Source organism: Halichoerus grypus, chromosome 5 (assembly GCF_964656455.1).
Source record: "Halichoerus grypus chromosome 5, mHalGry1.hap1.1, whole genome shotgun sequence".
NCBI classification, from domain to species: Eukaryota; Metazoa; Chordata; class Mammalia; order Carnivora; family Phocidae; genus Halichoerus; species Halichoerus grypus.
In genome coordinates this window covers 115,608,437-115,627,548 of record NC_135716.1, presented here as the reverse complement: position 1 = coordinate 115,627,548, position 19,112 = coordinate 115,608,437, and the positions used below count along the sequence as shown (strand labels likewise).

The window sequence follows — 19,112 nt, the reverse complement described above, 5'->3', positions numbered from 1 at the left end:
AAAAGGGTTTTTTAAAATCATTCTTCTCACCTATCTCTTGGGACTTTCATGACTATTGAGATTGAGAAGACAAAAAGGTAAAGAAACCGAAAGAGATTTAAAAAAATCGAGATAAAACAAAGAGGGATGTGAAGCAGAGAGAAGCATAAATCTAGTGGTAGGATCAAATATGAATTTGAACTTAATGAATTTGAGAATAAATGTTAATTTTACTGAGACACACATACACACACGTACACACACACACATGCGCACACACACATATCGCAGTCCTACGTGATGTTGATTTATCAAGCAGATTGTGACACGCTCTCTCACCTTCAAAGGCTTACATTTCAGTGGGGGAAACAGGTCAATGATATTTGCTAACATTACTTTTGTCATCTGTGTCAAGCTTTGAGCAATACACACGGTAGGCTGTTATCACTTTTAATCCTCTGTACACTATATGGCTAAGTACTGTTAGTATTCCCATCTCATAGATTAGGAATCTAAGGCTTGGAAAAATTAAGTAACCTTGCCTAACATCACACAACTGATACAGAGACCACCCAGGAATCAAGCACAGATCTTCTAAACTCAGGAATCATGTTCGTTAGGATCATGATATCGTGTCTCACCAAGAACACAGTGAATAATAATAGAAGCAGATTGGAATAAAGACTAAAGAAAAGGTAGGAAAAAGTTGGTTGGGAGAACAAAGAAAGGGATACTTCATTTTAAGCAGCTTTATTAGGAAGTTACTGTTGATCGCTGTTGATCCATGGCTGTTTCGATGACTTCAAGATGTTACAAAGGGTCTTGAGCGTCAGTTTCAGGTGCTTGGGTGTTGTTGCAGTAACCGACCGAGGTGCCCTTCTCCCCTTTCTGATTCAGAGTAAACACCCCAGGCTCTGTGCACATCAGACCCAGCACACTTTGTTTTGTGGGAAGTAGCAGAGCAATCGATGTGCTCTTGCACCTGAGGTGAACAGCCTGTCAAATCAAAGAACAAGAACCAACAGAATATGGTGTTAGGACCACAAGAATTTGCAGAAGCAGCAGGAACAGCCAGTTTGTGTGCACACAGCCTTCCTTTCCCCATGAGAATGTAGATTCCATGAGGTCTGGGACATTCCATACCTTGCACGTTGCCACAGTGTCAGCAACTAACATGGTGCTCTGTGAATGTAACCAAATAAGTCGATGAGTTGAAGCAATGTTAGCAGGCTCTGCGAGAACTGGGCCTCATCATAGGCTCTCCCAGGTGACGTTACCCATAACTTTGCTCACCATTCCATCTTACGCCTCAGACCTTCCTTCTGGCTTTATGTTTCTTTGACCGGAAGTATATTCTTCAATCCTCATTCCTTCACTGAGATTCTACTTATGATAAACTCAGTATTTTTTAAGAACATTGACTTTATCCCCATTCTTGAGTAATAGTTAATTAATTATATATGTAATAGTCTGGTTCCATACTTGATGTTTGACTGCTGGTCCCTTTCAAGTCTCACCACTTGCCCATCTCCTCCTGCCACTCATCTGTGAAAGCTGTTGAGAAAGCCTGGGTGCTCCCTCTTTTAGAGTCAACAGGAAGTTCAAACCATGCACACATGGTCCACACAAGAGAACTCCTAACCCATATACAGCCCCTAACCCCACCATAAACTCCAATCCATCTGCCTCCCTCTGCTATCAAACCATATATTGGACCCGCTGGAGAACCTGCCCCGTTCTCCCCATATCCTTTCCATATCCTCTTGGTGTATGTGTGGCATTGTTAGTTTCAACATCTGAACCATATTTTGGTTGAGAGTGGATCCATTCTGTCTTTGAGGAGTGACCATGGCAATTGGTGAAAGTATCTGAGCAACGACTTCTTCTCTCACTTTGGCTTGCTAAATGACACTGCTGCCTGCTGACTAGGATGTTCTTTTAGTTGTGTGGCTGCCTCCTGGAAAGTTTGTGCCTTGAACTGTGCTTCTTCATACTGGGTTTGCTGAGTCCTACTAAACCTAAGTTGGAAGCTTTGCTGATTGGCATTTAAGGACGGGGATGTGGGATTGGGACCCTTTACAGGGACCCTGAATTGTGTGCTCAGCACAGACCTAACTGAATGTCTCAGATTGAATTGTTTTTCTTGATTACATCATAAGCCATGACTAATGCTAGTATAATGGGAACAACTCTTACCTTGTGACTGTTGGTTTTGACTCTCAAACAGGTATTGGTTCCCATCCTATAGAGCTCTCGGGAGAAAAACAGATATCTGGTATATGATACAGGCCCATTCGGTGGTCACTCATACGGAGGAAGAACAACATTCACCATGTGGGGAGCTGGCATCCATGCTCCAACAAGCAGATTTCTCACTGGGATCCAACAAAATGCCAGTGTTACTGCTGCTAACTATGCCGCTGTCACCAAAAAAGATTTTGATACTCAGGATTATAGGGCTAACAGCCATGACACCCCTGTGGCACAGCCAAGTCATTATTAATTCAGCCGTTGCCACGGGGGAGGCCCCTAACCCTGTTGAAACTAACATGAAATTCAAAGGAGGAAGAAATGTAAGTATAAATATAAAATATAATATATAAAATATAAAAATAAATAAAAGGGATAAAGTCAAAAACAAACAAACAAACAAACAAAAAACCCCTAAATTTAAAAAAATCCCTGAATACAGGGTAAAGGAAACAAAAATATGAACACAAAAGTCTATACATTGACCCAATTAGAAATCCCAATTTACTAAAAGAAATTATCTTACAAAAAGACAAAACCGATTGGTTTTTGTGCCTTTATAACATAGGTTGTGAATTAACTTTAACATCTACTGAGATATGTCAATGGGCACACTTCATGACCTTAATCAATACTGGGGCTCAAATTACAGTTATCCTTGGAGATTCCACTAAATTCAAATGATATCCCACCTGTAATCTTAGGGGAGTTGTTGAACATAATGTAGAGCACAAACAGATATGATACATCTTAACCGCTGGAACTATTACTTTGCTTTAATTTCCCATAGCCATATTACCCAGTGCCCTAAAATACCCCATAATGAAGACAAATACTCTGCTTCAGTGATAAATAAACTAAAATTAAATTCTTTGGGACTTAGAGTTGGCTTGGCAAAAAAGATCTGATGAACATTTTCACTGCCCTGCCCCCACTTAAAACAGTCAATATGCCCACTATAAATTAAAATAAGGCTTGTAAGGATTGAAACCTATTATATAAGACTGATTTAGAAAAGGGTGAGCATCTTCACCATTTTTCTATTTAAAAATCCGATTTGGTCGTTTTCAACCTGGATAGAATGAATAGCATGATGGATTACTATATCTTATGATGGATTACTACAACCATAACACTGTGGTCCTCATATGCAAAAAGCTTAAACCATGTAAACCCTGGATCATGCAAGGAAATCCTCACTTCAGCCCCGAACTATGTAACCATCATAAGACAGTTCCATACCATACTCTCTCAGGTTCTTTTCAGAACTGCCTGGGAGTCTATTCTCTCCATAAAGCCACATTGTGTGATCAATAAATCTTTTCATACTTTGTTGGTGTTTGTGTGGCACCATCAGTCATGATATTTGACCTGAAATTTGGGTGGAGACTTCATCCATCTCTGCAGGGTGATCACAACAGCATAGTTTCAGTTGATGACTATTTGGGTTCAACATACTGAAAGTACTCTCTTTGATTGTTAGTATTGCTATTGATAATTCTGTTGTCAGTATATTTTTATTCTTTCAAAAGTGTTCTTTCTTTTCTTTGGATACTTTTAGAAGCTTTTTAAAAATTTGATGTTCTGCAGGGCCTGGGTGGCTCAGTCGGTTAAGTGCCTTTGGCTCAGGTCATGATCTCAGGGTCCTGGGATCAGCCCTGCATCAGGCTCCCTGCTCAGTGGGGAGTCTGCTTCTCCTTCTCCCTCTGATCCTTCCCCTGCTCATGGTCTCTCTCTCTCTCAAATAAAAACATAAAACCTTTTTAAAAAAATTTTGTGTTCTGAAGTTTCAGTATGATGTGTCTAGGTGTGGATTCAATTATATTTATTATGTTTGAGATTAGTTGTACTGCCTGAATCTGATAATTCACATTCATATAAATTTGGAACAATTTCTCAATTATCATTTCAATATTGTCTCTTCTCCATTCTCTCTGTTCTCTTCTTCTGGACTCCTTCAGAATATATGTTTGACTTTTTAATTTGATCCTCTATGTCTCTTAAACTCTCTTCCATTTTATCCTTCTCTTTATCTTTCTATACTACATCATGAGAATATTTTCCAGAGATCTATCCTCCTGTTTCCTAATTCTCTCTTTAGCTAGATCTAATCTTGTGTTTAAATGGATCATTAGTTTTATATTTTTAAGGACTATCTTTAAAAATTTTACATGTTCTATTTCCCGTTTCAATAGCTGTCTAGTCTTTTTTATGGTATCTTATTCCTGTATCATGTTCTCACTGCTTTTGAAAGTATTTACTTATTTTAAACATAATTATTTTATAGTATCTAAACTTCTTATGTGAGAGTAGGATGCATATATAAATATAATCCTCTTATTCCTGCGTGTGATCACTCTTGTTCATGGTGAATTATTTTCTCGTATGTTTTGTAAATTCTGAATTGTGAGAGTTGGTTTTGAATAAAGATTTATCTGTGAGAATCGTATTTAGCCTGTTGGGAGGGTCTAACCCTTCATCATTTTTTTGTGTGTGTTTGACTGTATACATCATCCCAGCTTAGACCCATGACATGTAAATTTCTTAGTTTGAGAGGGTTCTTGCTCACACTGCTAGTATAAATTTGAGAGCACACGTGCCTAATGGAAAGAAGAAGATTGTAAATTCTCAAGTGTGTAATTCCTTCCCCCTCCCACTTAGAGCTTATGTTTATACAGAAAAGCATCCTTATTTTTATGTACAGGTGGGTAGGGTTCTTAAACTTATGCTGCCTGGTTTCAGATTTATAAATAAGGTCTCAGTTATTACTCTCTCCCTTACTATGGCTTCTACACCTTGCCTCTTATTCCTTGGTTTCTGAATCTGGTAACCTCTTCCTACTAGCACTGAAGTACCAGCTTCAGCTCACTGCACTTCTTGTCAATCAATTTTCTGGCCTATCCACTTAAAAGGATGTATGTTATATATTTGTTTTGCTAAAATTTCTAGGTGTTTCATTGCTGGGAGAGTTTTTAGGCTATCTGATTTGTCATTGCTTAGAAATGGAAGTTCTCAAAAAAAAAATTTCTTTCCTTTGTTCTCTAGTATGTACCTAGTGTACTTTGAAACTGGAAAGCACAAGAATGTCAAATTTCGTAGGTGTCTGGATGCATTTGGAGTATATAAAGGAGTGGTATTTCTACATATTAGCCTAGACCCTTTATGGCACCAATTTCTCTGATGCAAGATGGAAAGTAGCTGTGTTGTGTTGGTATATGTGCATACTTATCATAAATGCATATTTATTTGTGTACTTAAATGGATACATATATAGCCATAGATATTTTACTTTGGAAATCACTGCTTGTCAGCCTCTGATTCTGTCTTACCCAGCTGTGTTTCTTAATTACTTCTCCTGAGGGGTGACACTCACCATAGTTCCCAAAGCCGTCAATATATTTTTTTCCCTCACAATCCTAGTGCAGCAGAATCTGATCACCTCAGCCCTAACCACTGTGCTCTTACATTTTGTGTGCTATTAATTAGATCAAGGACCCAGTGCTCCTACAATGGCCATTGAGCTCCTGAGTGAATGCCTTTCTTCATGTGCCCAAAGTTCCTCGACTGAGGTTTGTATGCTTTTGTTTTAGTTTCTGCCCACCGTCTGGAAAATCCCTATTCTGAGATACCCTAGCCCTGAATCTGATTCTGCTGGCCAATGTCTTGCCCTAAGAACAAAATACTTCCCCTCAGCTGCTGATATGATGATAGAGGTACTACAACCGTCTTCAAGCCTCTCGAAGGATTCTCCCAAGTATTGTTTACCTTGTGTTCTCTACCTCTATGAGCTTCCTATTGACCTGAGGCCCTGGGGCCTCCTCTTGGGAAACCTAGTATGTCATATTTTCTAAGTTGTTTGTACTAGCCATGTTCTTGAGACACCACAGCCTACATATCTTTTCCCTATTCATGAGAGGTATCGTGAGTGCTTATAACCAAGTTTCCAGAGAAGTTATCTACTACTTATATAAAGCAAATAAAAACTGTAATCCCTATGAGTGACTAAATATATATTTATACATATTCTCTTCATTTTATAAACAAAACACATAAACAGAAGCTGCAGTGCCAAAATATTAATGTGGGCTAGTAATTTTGAAATTTATTTGCAAGGTTGCCTTTGCTATCAATCCTTAAAGTAGACCTAAGACCTCTTTATCTCTGAATTTTTATTTTTACAATATGATTATGCTTTCCATGAGTGTTCTTATTATGAGCATTCAATTCCTATTCTCTCAACAATTAGCTTAGAGTCATGATACAAAATGTGCCATAAAAATTGGCCACTTGAAATGTTCAACCTCAAAACACAGATACTCTCAATCTTTTAGTAATAGGACAAAACTCTTATTTTAGTCCTCGATGAATATGAGAGAGAAAAAGAACTCACAAAATTAGTGGATGAGGGAATAGAACCAATTAGAACAGGAACATAGTGCCAACAAGGGTTTTAAGAGAATGAGGGATGAGCTATGAGAGAACATGGGGATGAGGACAAAATTGCAAGGAAATGAAGAAGGAGCTATTCAAAGAATGAGAAGAAATGGTCTGCAGAGAAGGCCAGAAAGGACTGGGAAACATTTTCAATTACCAAGACAAAGGAACTGGGCAAACACTTCTAAAATGGTAGAAAAGAACAAAGAGCCTGCTGCAGAGAAAAAGGCCCCCCCTTTTTTTTTCCGGGGGGATGGTGTTTGGAGGTAGAATTTGGTGGAGTCCTCTGGCAGACATTTATTCAACTGAATCTTGTAAAATTTATTTCTGGAATTTAGAATTGGAAAGTTGGATGTAACAGAATATTTATGTAAAAAAAAACTATGTAAAATATACCAATAGCAAAAATATGAAGTCTTATATAACTTTTAAAACATTAATCTTATTTTTCCCCAGGAAATGATTATAATTCCATCCACAACCATAAGAAAGATTAATGTGAAATTTAAAAAACCTTCACATGCTCAAATTATTCTTAATAATCTGGAGATAGAATGTGTTTTGTGGGACTCAGAAATAAAAATAAAGTATATAAAAGTACACCATCAAGTAAAAAACCAGCTGAGGCCTATTTTTTTTTTAAAGTCTTAATATCTACTAAGCAGCCTACATAAAAGAACCATGTATCTTAACATATTTGTCATACTCAAACATATTAGTCATATTCAATACATTTTAAAATACCACCATATATATACCTCATAAATGTAATTCAGAAAAACTTTGCTAATTTTCACTTCCCTAATCTGCAAACCCCCAATTCTCACAAAGAACCCCGCAGCCTCATTTCACTTCTCAGCAAAGATTTAATAGCTGAGAGCTCTATCATGTTCTCATATTACTGAAACTTCATTATTTTTACATGCCACACTACAGGACATTTACTAATATACTATTAAGTATTATCATAAATAATTAAAATGCAACCACACTTGACAAAACGAAAGAACAAAGTGTATTTTGTGTTGCAGTCAACTGGTGTGTAGGTTGGCCAGAGTGAGTTAAGCACATATTTTAAAAATAGAAAATCAATTACTAAGAGCAACCTCCGTTGGACTGCAATGGGCCTACCTCTCATTAGTGTGAGTTAGTGAGGTCTTTTCCTAGCTCCTACCTGCCAATTAAATCAAACAGTCATTATATCATTATCACTGTTAAGCTGGAAAAAAAATATGCTTTCCATTCCTTGTTGATTTGGTATATCCAGCTTTTTTACCACTTCTCCCTTGCCTCTCACACTCTGAGGCAAGAATTCACAGTCTTATTAATTGGTCACCATATATTTAGAAGCACGTACCAGGTGGTCAGCACTATATGGACAATGCTCAGGATACGTAAGTGTAAGTAATAGTCTTTGCCTTCAAGGAGTTGACAATATAATTTGGGAAACAAGATTAGCATAGAAGAAGAAGAAAAAAAAAAAAGAGTGACCTGCATCAGAACACATATAATTAAGTTTTCAATTGTGTGGTCTTCATCCCTGGAGCTACGTATTAGAGGACGCTGAATCCAGAAAAACTGCCCAGATACTATGAGCCTGGATTAAGTGTTGGTCACTTGTGCTCTGTCAGCATCCTGCATTTAACTGTGTCAAACGTTGCCTGACGACATAGCAATAATGGAATCCATGTAGCGTAACCTAACATCTCTCACCAGACCGCGTGAGTCTTGAAGACAGAGGCTGGATCTCGTTCACAGCACTGTTCCCCTCCCATGGAGCGCCAGGTACAGAAAGTGGTGGGGAGCACAGGGCCAGAGGAAGTTGGAGACATAAGTGGGGCTGCACGCGGGGCTTCCTCGTGGCCCTGCTGCTGTTTGGCCATGAGCGCGCCTCCCCCCCCCCAGCAACGGGGGCAACCAGTGAAGGCTCTGCTACTGGCAAAATGGCACGAGCAAATTCAAGTTTTGAAAAGAGCCCTCCATCCACAGTGTACTGAAGAGGGGAGGAAAATGAAGGCAGGGAGCTCAGATAATTTGAAATAAACATTTAGTTAAGTAAGGAGGGGCAGCCAAAATTAACATGTGTTTGTGGTGTGATTTACCCAAATTTGGGTAATAGCCAGATTTTCTTGGCCAGTAACATGGAAGTGTGGTTATTGCTCTGTTATTATGAATCAGCTCATTATTTCTGAAGGTAAACATCTTACATTACATTACTATCACTTTTGATAATCTTTGATCGTCTGGAATATGTACTGTGTTAGAAGTTAACTATAGAGATTGAAGTAAATTAAAGGTGATACAGAAATAGTCTCAACAAGTTTTACTTGCTATTCTAGTGGGTGGCTCGGCTGAGGTACTCCAAATGGAATATTTTGTTGTCTAAATCTATTCGTAGTCGCTAATCTTGTGAGGTATGCAGTCCAGATCGCCGCATCTTAAATAATAGTTCACTGTCCCCTTTGTTGGGGAATATGAAATTGCTCAATCAGTGTGCAAGAAAATAAAATGATTTGAGCCTTTAGGGCTCCCACGGTAAACTGTTACTCTGGGTTTCTAGGAGATGTGGCTCTGGGCTGGGATTGGAGTTAGGGGGCAGCATGAAGTTTTCGCGTGTTGCAGCTAATTCTACCTGATCCTAGCAGGACAATGGTTTCCGCCTCATGTTACTCTCTCTCCTTTAAGCCTTTCAATAGCTCTCCATTGCTCTTTGGATCACTTCCAAAGCTTTAATAGGGTCTGCCAAGCCCTGCATGGACTGGCTGCCTCCCACTACACTCCAGCTTCATTTCCCACCTTTCCCTCCAGGTGTTCAGGTACACAGGTCTTCAAGTTCCTGAAATGTGCCCTTCTTTCTTCAACAAAGGATGTGTGACCTCTTTGCGTACTCTGCCTGGGATGTTCTCTCCCCCATTCCAAACCCCACCTCCAACTCTGGCTATTTAATTGAGTCCTACAGTTTCTTTAAATCCTAGTTCATTGATGATTTTTTTCTGGCAAGGCTCCTCTGAGACCCTCTTCCCAGGACCTCCCCCCACCCAGACTAGGTAAAACGGGCTCATTTTATGCCCAAGTAACACTATAGGATTATTGTTCACAGCACTTACACTTTACTTTTAATTACTTAATTTCTATCATTATTTGATGGAGGCTTCCCTCTTATCAGACTGTGAGCTCTGCGAGGATAGTAAGCATGTCTCCTTTTGTGCAACATCATATCCCTAGAGGTAAGCACAGTACCCAGTACATCCTAAGTGCTCAATAAACATTTTCGAATAAATAAATGACTGAGTGAATGAGTACCTAACTCTAATAATAGTATGTTCCTTACCATTTTCCCCTCTCTCTGTGATCTCATAACCATGCGCTGGAACTTGGATTTTTGTCTGTATTCACTTTGGGTCAGTCACTCTTTAGGTGCAATTGGACACGCTCCCATTGTCCTCCACAGAGTGGCAAGCGAGGGTACGATACCCACCATGGCAGAGGCTTAGTTCCAGGAAGTCCAATATAAGTCCATAGGGGGAAACATTTTGATTTCCCATTGTGCTCTCTAGCAGCTGAGAAAAGACAATAAAACAAAAACACAAAAGGGCCAAGAAGCCTTAAAGAGATCTCCGATGTACTAGACCTTTTGGCTTATCCTCTGTCATTTAAAAGAGATACTCTGGATGTTATGAGTCTGTATATTTTATTTTTCTAGATAAAAAGGTAAGATTTAAACAGAGTTGGCCTCAAGTAAAAAATAGCAATGGCACTAAAATTCGTGGATAATTAGACCCTCATAAATTCACTTAAAAGTTCATCTTTCAGGCTCTTCCGGTGGGATTTCTAGAAGCATAAATAGCGTGGATGTTCCTCACAACTTGGGAGAAGCACGGTTTGTTTCTCTCCTTTCCTGTCATGTGTGTGTGGGAATCCTACCATCCCCATAAAGAGAAACTACTGAAGGGCAACCATAACTTTTGCCTAATTGTGCATGCCTTTCATTCCATCCTTACTGTTCTTTGCACAAAAGCAGCCATCATGGCAGTGGGGACAGAAAGCTTTGGGGCAGATGGTCGCCGGGAGATGGAGAAAGGCAACAGGTCATTATGAAGTAGGGACAACCAAAGTCACAATTCGTCTCACTGTTGGCTCTGCAGGCCAGAGTTCCCGCAATTTGCTCCGGCTTCTGGTTGTCACAGGCACAGCCCTGGAAGGCGCCACCGAGCGCCGCCCCCATGGGAATGGACAGGGACTGACTCCAGCAGCATCAGCTGTAGGAATGCAAACATGCTCTCAGGGGTGCAAGCAGCAAAGCCTGCCAGGGGCCTTCTGGGAGACTTGTTTTTAGACCTCTTTAAAGTTGCAGTAAAACGGCAGAAAGTAGTTTTGAATCCTCTTTTGAATAATTTTATCGTCTGTTCCCTTTGCCACAGGGGGGGTAATGTTGATAAACTGCTAAATAATCAACTTTTGTATATTTCATTTGAAAACTTTAAAATTTTAAATACTCACTTTATGGCCCTGATAAAGCATGACAGGGACTCAGTGCTGGCCTCCATGCACTCCTCTGGTGGGTGGATTTGAGATGCTTGGTTTAATAGCACACTAAGGGATTGTCACTGGCCCGAATCCCACCCCCAGCCCATGACTCACTGATTGGAGAGGGTTACTATGCCTGGGAAGCAAGTTTCACATATTTCCAGGGAAGAGGCTGGGCCCGAGATAGAAGTAGAATCTAGTCTTCCAATGTTGATTAGGGGAATACATCATATTTATTGGGAAAGAACCACACAGATGGAAGTGGATCACAGATTGGGGTGGGAGGAACCCAACATCATTATTTAATGCTTTGGTATATTCATGTATTTTTTGAGGTGAGGGATTGGGTCTTATTCATCTTTGTATCTCCACTGTTTTGTGCAGTGCTTGGCACATAGTAGGTGCTCAATAAATAGATGTTTGATGAATGAAAAGCAAACTGAGTAAGCCTAAAATACAATTGGCTTCTGTCTCAGTTTCCTAGGCTTCTTGTAAGGAAGTGCCAGAAAGTATGTGACTTGAACAACAGAAATTAATTGTCTCACCATCCTGGAGGCTAAAAGTCTGAGATCAAGGTATCTATAGGTTCATGCTCTCTCTGAAGGCATGAGGGAAGATCTGTTCCAAGCCTCTCTCCTAACTTCCTGGTAGTTCCTTGGTTTGTGAAAGTATAATACCAATTTTTACATGGCCTCTTCCCAGTGAACATGTCAGTTTCCAAATTTCTCCTTTTGACAAGGACACCAATCATATTAGAGGAGAGGTCCAACCCATGCCCATATGACTTCATCTTAATTTAGCTAATTACATCTGCAATGATTCTACTTCCAAATAATATCACATTCTAACATACTGGAGGGTAGGACTCCAACATATGAATTTTGGGGGAGGGAGGATACAATTCAACCCACTACACTTTCCTGTGCAATGAATACATTTGAATTTGAATTTATCACACAACAATTCAAAGAGCACTGATTGGTTAGGTACTTTCCTAGATGTCAAGTGATGTGTGTTATGGACTCAACTCAGCCATCAACCACTGTGTTAACATAAACAAGAAATTCATTCTTCCAACAAGGAGGCTGGGATATAAGATCTTTAAGGTGCTTTTTAGCTCAAATGCTCTATGATTTTCTTAGCCATCCATTTGAAACACACCGCTTATATGGCCTTTCCTTAGTGCTCTTTGCTTACTGCTGCACACTTAAATTAGACTTTCAGAACTCTATAGCAATTGAGTCCAGTGATGTTTCTCTAAAGAACTTAAGAGCTTGGTGCTCCTGTTTCGAAGAAGTCAATGTCCAGAATTCAGGAAGTCGGGGACCATGTCTGTTTCTCTTACTGGTGAATTACAATAGCTAACACAGGGCCTGGCTCTCAATAGCAGTAAACACTCAATGAATAAGTGCTGGATAAATGTTGAGTGAATGAATGTACTTATTCCAATATGATTTCCATAAATGTGCTAGTTGTGCTCATATATGTTGAAACCTTTCTTCCTCACTGTTCATATTTACCTCTGACAACCAATGCCAACATATCTTAGAACTCAGAAATCTCACATTGAATGTCCACAAGTCAATGGCTATCTATAGATAAAATCATTTCAAGGTATCTAAGGGATTATATGAACTATTGGGGGGCATTTTGAAGAAATCAAGATAGACGAAATAGTCATTGTATGAAAAGTGGCAGGAAATGGCATTTGTCAATATCCTCCAGTGCTCTCTTGCAGAGGAAATCAGCACCTCTCCATGGACTTTTCTCAATAAATCTTACTGTCTATATTTCTGTACATATTTTAGATCATTTTAGGTAATGGGAGACCCATGTATACACGAAAGAGAGAGCACAGCAGAAAGCTGAGAATATAGGAAGCATTAGTTTCTGTGTTAACTCGATGTTTGGGTGCGATAGATCACACACGGTACTCAACAGGAGGTACATGTCAAGAGTCAGGAATAGTTGACTCCGTGAAGAGTAAAAATTATAGGGCGCCTGGGTGGCTCAGTTGGTTAAGCGACTGCCTTCGGCTCAGGTCATGATCCTGGAGTCCCTGGATCGAGTCCCGCATCAGGCTCCCTGCTTGGCGGGGAGTCTGCTTCTCCCTCTGACCCTAACCCCTCTCATGTGCTCTCTCTCTCGCATTCTCTCTCTCTCAAATAAATAAATAAAATCTTTAAAAAAAAAAAGAACTTTAAAAAAAAAAAAAAGAGTAAAAATCATAAAGATTTTTGTTGACTTATTATTATTTAAAACCCCCAAAGAGTCAGTCTCTTTTCAGGGCTTTGACATTATTTCTTGATTCACCAGTTCCGGGATTTAAACTTGTCCTAGGGAAACGGAAGAAGTATTATTTCTGAAGCTGTTGTGTCACTGTCCCTTCTGTCTAAGCCCAGAGGCCTCGGTACCACCGATCCATCCCACCCATAGCAGGACTGTCAGAGGAGGACATAATCTACTAGAGCAATAGATAGCAAACTTTGTGACATAACTTGATTCTAAAAACATTTTCATAATTGGAGGGAGAATTTGAAGTTAGAGGAATAGAATCTAAGGAGTATTTCATTTCCCCCTTCTATTTCTACCTAACCCAAGTAACCCCTTGCTAGTCAAACTGCAACAAGCCATTAACCTAGAATGGGGAAACTGTTTGAAAAATCTTACAGGGTCCAGAGGTGCCTTCGTCTTCTCTAACAGTAAATGGAACAGGTCTCTTCCAACGACAACGCTAGAAAATTATATCTAGTTTAATTTTTCTCCTACATCCTGGCTTCTTTTATGAGACTGTTCAGTTCTCCAGGGCTGTAGTCAAAATCAGGAAAGCTTTTCTGCCAAAGAGGAAAAGGTTTCCATTTGACAGAAATACTGTTCAGAGTGATTGATTTAGAAGTGCTGAACTCATATTCAGAGCCTGGAATCCAGGAACCGCCAGCTGGGCTGGGATTCAGAATTGCAAGGATGGAGTGAGTTTCTGAGTTGTGATGCATTAAGCAGTGGGGGCAATTGCTTTTCTCACCTATCTCACAAGGAATGGAGGAAGGGAAACATTTAAGAATTAAGCAAGAACTTTTAGAACTGTTGAGTTACTGCATCTTGCTCTGCTAGAGGCAGAATCACAGTTTGCATTCAGTAGGCAAACTTTGGTGAGGAATTTAATACATCTTTGGGTAACTAAGAATTGTTTGAAGGGAGAGTTGGGGAAGACAAAATAAATAATAGAGAAGGAAAACCATATAGCTAGTTTTACTAAAGCCGGACTTTAGTAAATATATGGGTGTTTGAGAGCATAATGGACCTATTTAAAACCAGCAAAGCATTTTCAGGGTGTGAACTAAAAGGAATTGGTCTACTGGAAAAAATATCTTTTGAATATTCCACAAGAAACAGTAAGCATGAACCATGGCGCTAGGGGATTAAGACATATAATGTTAACTTACTCTTTTAATTTGTGTACTGTGGTTTTTAACAGATGGATTTATCAGTCGTTTGTTGTTTCTTCTTCTTTATTTCCCCTAATGCATGCTGAGCTATTTCCTTGCATGCCATTTTAAATAAAAATATTTTTAAAGGGGACACAGTGTTAAGGGAGATGTATAAATAAGACAAGTGCTAATTACAGTGTCTAAAAAGAATGTCTTTACCCTGTAAATCGCGGCACAACTGCTTACACAGGGAATGAGGGAGCTCCATGCTGGGGCTGCACTTTCCTTCCATCAAGTCATGGAGCATAAATCTGGGCAATAAATGATCAGAAGGTACTGTACTGTGTAACTTGTACAATGTTCATAAAACAAATTAATGAACAAATAAATATTCTCTGATGGACGAGCTGGCAAAAATAGATCTCACAAAAATGCCTTCCTCTTCGGTTGGGGGAGAACGGTACGGACGTGACATCTCTTGGAAGAGTGTGCCTGGTCTCAAAGAGATTAACACTCAGAAAGGAATCTCGGTGTCTGATCCGAGAGCCCCAGACATAGGCCAAACCCCCATGGCTGTCAGTGGGGAATCTGCCTGTGGCGACCAGTTAAGATCAAGCTATTCTCTCACCTTCTGGTCACCAAGCCACCAACCCACTTGAAATTCTTGGGGACCCAAGTATTTATTTGTATCCACAGAGAGAAGTCTTCATTTGGAATAGAAGTAACCCTACAAGCTTGGAAATCTGTTAAAAAAAAAAAAAAAAGACTTTTCTTGAAGAAATACGCAAAGAATGATAATGTCAGTGGCTGTCCTCTGAGTTTCTGTTGGCTAGGATAGAAGTGTTTGGAGTCGGTTTTGTTGACCTGACTTAACAATGAATGCCACCAGAAACGCCACTCTCCTGATGCCCGTTTCTTGGGCAGGCATATATGATGGCTCCATACAGCCCGTGACAGCGAGCTTACATTCTATGCTGTGAATGTAATTCTCAGCTTTACAGTCCTGATCAATGGGACTGCTTCCTGTTCATGATCAAGTGCCATGATTTTCAAACAGAAGGATTTCTACTTTTTCCTTGCGTTCTGTGTCACCACTGGCTTCTCCTACCCTCGTTCTTGTTTTTGTTTGTTTGTTTGTTTGTTTGTTTTGGTCCAAAGTTTTACGCATGCTGCTTCTCGTTGGCCTTAAATTCACCCTCCTATCCAAGTATGCATTTGCAACCCATTCTACAAGGCACACATTAAACCCCCATTTCTCTGAGAAGCTTTCCCAACCGTTCCATCACACGATTTCTCTATGCTTTAAATTTTTGGTTTTAGAACTTGATAGCACACTGAATCCATTTTCTTGTAATTGTTCCACTTTTGCTCATATTACCCTTCCAAAGGAGGCCTAAGCCTTCTGAGGTCAGAGACCGTTATCAAGAGAATTATCATTTCCTTAAGTTATCTCTCATAATGATGTAGTTTCCAAAGCCTTTACTAGTTTTAGTAATTATTCTCAGATATCATTATGATTTGACATTGTATAGCCTTTGAAGAATACTGTTGGATAAGAATCTCTTTCCCTCTCTCTGTCCCTGTCTCTGGCCCTTTCCCTCTCCTTCTCCTCCCTGCCCTACCACCACTGACCTGGACACATAGTAGATATATCAATCATATTTCCTAAGACCTTCATGAAACTTCCAGCTAGAATCACTCTATCTGTTATCTGTGTCCAAATGCATTTTGTGCTTTTCCTTGGACACAGATTCTTATATTCAACAAATGTTTATTCAACACCTACTGTGAGCCAGACACTCTTCTAGGTTTGGGAAACTTGTGAGGAGTAAAGGAGACAAAGGTCCTGCTTTCATGGACTTCCCATTCAAGTGGCAGAAGGCAAGACATAACCCCCAAATTACATAGTTTATCTGCTGGTGATACATAATCTGGAGACAAATAGAGCAGGATAAAGGGGATGGAGGTAGCAGTGGGTAATCGGAGCTGTTCTGCAGAAGGTAGTCAGGGAAGGCCACTTTGATAGAGTCACATTTTAGCAGACACCTCTAGAAGTAAGAATAGAAGCCACTCAGATATCTAGGGTAATAATATACATGCAGATAAAAGGAATCACGAAGATAACAACCTGAGGTGGGAGCATGCTTAGTGTGAGCAGCAAGAAAGCCACTATACCTAGAATGGAGAGAGCAAGGTGGGAAGGAAGGAAGAGGAGAAGAAGGAGGTATCCTGGGGCTGCATTCAGGTTATTTCTGAGCAAGTCATACCTGGAATGTGAAACGATGAACTCTTAGGGCAAGGACTGTCAGGAGAATGTGGGCAATACTCTTTGAATATGAGGGTGATCTGCCTGGGCCATTTATTTCTCTGTGGATTACAGCTCTGATTTGGCAGGAGAAAGAGCTGGGGTTGTTTTTCTTTCCCTCACTGCCCTACTTGCTTTCCTCCTAAAGATGAAAGCTTGAATGATTACAGTGGGCTTCCTACATCTGAGGGAGATGTCCTTTGGCTGAAGCCACATCAGCAGGTGCATTTTCTGGCTAGAGCAGCCAAGGGAATTCTTGCCCCAGTGTCAGTTTTTGTTTCTTCAAGAGTACTCAGAATTCTGCCTAACACATGGTAAGTCAGAAATAAATGTTCACTAAACTGAGCTGTCAAACCACTTGATCTATGTTTCTTTACCTCTGTTCATTAGGTTGATGCTATTGGCAACTTCAAAAGTCTCATCAATTTGGTAAGGATGGCAGTTTCCTAACTTGTCCTATTTCACATGATTCATTTGTTGACCTGTTCTTCTCCCAGATGTAACACTTTCCCGAAGATTCTTCCAATTTTTTAATTCAAATTGCATCAAGTGGTCATCATGAATGGCCACTAGTGATGCTTTCTTTAATCTAATTCCTTTCTTACCTCACTGCTATCATGGCAGATGACACTGCTATTAATAGGTACCCCTGCTATATTCATTTGTTCTGCTGTCTTCTGTCTGTCACCATTAGGTACATCTTGACTGAAGAAACAAACAATATCTTGGCCCCATCTGGCATTTATTTTGTGCATGGTTACAAAATCCCAAGTTCTGAATGCCTATAGCAAGGTAACTATCCTTGACCCACTGGTGAGCTTCCTTTTCTCTCCTCAAGACACCAATCAATTCCTGTAAATTCCAATCTCCTTAACCTCTGAACTGGAAGCCTCTAGAATATCCCATAACTTTCCTCTGTCACCCCACTCACTCTTATCTAGTAAAATTTCTTTTAATGTCTCTCTTCTACAGGATTCCATTTCTTCTCTGTATATTGTCAGAATGCAGTAAATGAGGATTGAGTGACTAGTTTGTATGTGTCACACTGTCTTACTTTCTTTATTTAAAATTTTCTCAAGCACCACTTCCTGGCAGACACCTATTTTGATGAGCTATCTCCCCAAAACTATCATCATTAACACACTTGGTCTTCATTGGCAAATATGCTGAAAGTTATAAACAGAGAGATGAGGTGGGGTTTGGAGGATGAGAGAGTTAATTATCAGAAAATACTCCATTTGGTGAGGCCAATGAATGTCCCATTTAAGTTTAAATTCACATTGTGAGTCACAAAATCTCTACTTCCTAAAAGGTTCCTGGTCTGTCCCACATGACAGATGTTCAGCAGATACATTTTAAAAAGCTACCATGTCTATAATCCACAAAGCTCTTTCTCTTTTGGTAACATTAGTCAAAGAAAAACACATTTATTCTCCTTGCTAAGCTTAAAACAACAACAGGCAAAGCAAGCTAAGGTTTCTTCCTGCCCTGCCCTGACTGTCTTTCTCTTTCAGCCGAATTATAGTCTTACTCATGCTCTGATTCAAAATTAGGATGAACAGTTACCTGCAAGTACAAATGAAGAGGACCAGGTTGGGACTTGGGGGGCTCACAATTGTTCCCCAGTGGCCAGTTCTTTCATTTCTGGAAACATGGTCTTCATATGTATTTATTCTTCTGCCCCGCATGGATGTTCACGGAAAACCATTCTGTGGGTCTCCTCCTTTCTGTGTTTCTCCCTGAATTCTACTATGGCAGTCTGGGCACGCATCCAACATCAGTAAATGAAAACCTCTTCATGCAGCCCAGCTTCAGCATTGCATACCAGCAGTTAAATGCTGTCTTTCTTGTCCCACATCCAAACGTTAGCATATACAATATCAATAAGCGATTCCTTTCATCTTCCCAACACTGTAGAGGTGTTTATATTTGTGTGGGACATTTAAGCAATCCCAGCCAATGGACTTGTACATCAGGCTAGGCCCCAGGCAGAGAGCAGGCTCAATTGGAAACAGGAACTGTAAGTGTTCTTGGTAAAACCCTGCCTCTGCCCAAATGTAGCTGTCTCATTCAATGCCTGACCTTCTTTAAAGAGGTCATCCTCAGAATTATGGGGCAGTTTGATAAGCTGGAATATACTAATTTATTGGCCATTAAAAAAAGAGGAAACTTTATTTGGATTACTCTGC

General features: G+C 39.9%; 1 long non-coding RNA gene across 1 annotated transcript; it reads right to left on the bottom strand.

Moving 5' to 3' along the window:
- Positions 1-713: 713 nt before the first annotated feature.
- LOC118523598 (uncharacterized) lies at positions 714-18,814 on the bottom strand. The gene is made up of 3 exons (XR_013447552.1): positions 18,490-18,814; positions 2,176-2,354; positions 714-975 (listed from the first exon to the last, which is right to left on the bottom strand). It is a non-coding gene; the product is annotated as an uncharacterized LOC118523598 (long non-coding RNA).
- Between the last annotated feature and the right edge of the window lie 298 nt (positions 18,815-19,112).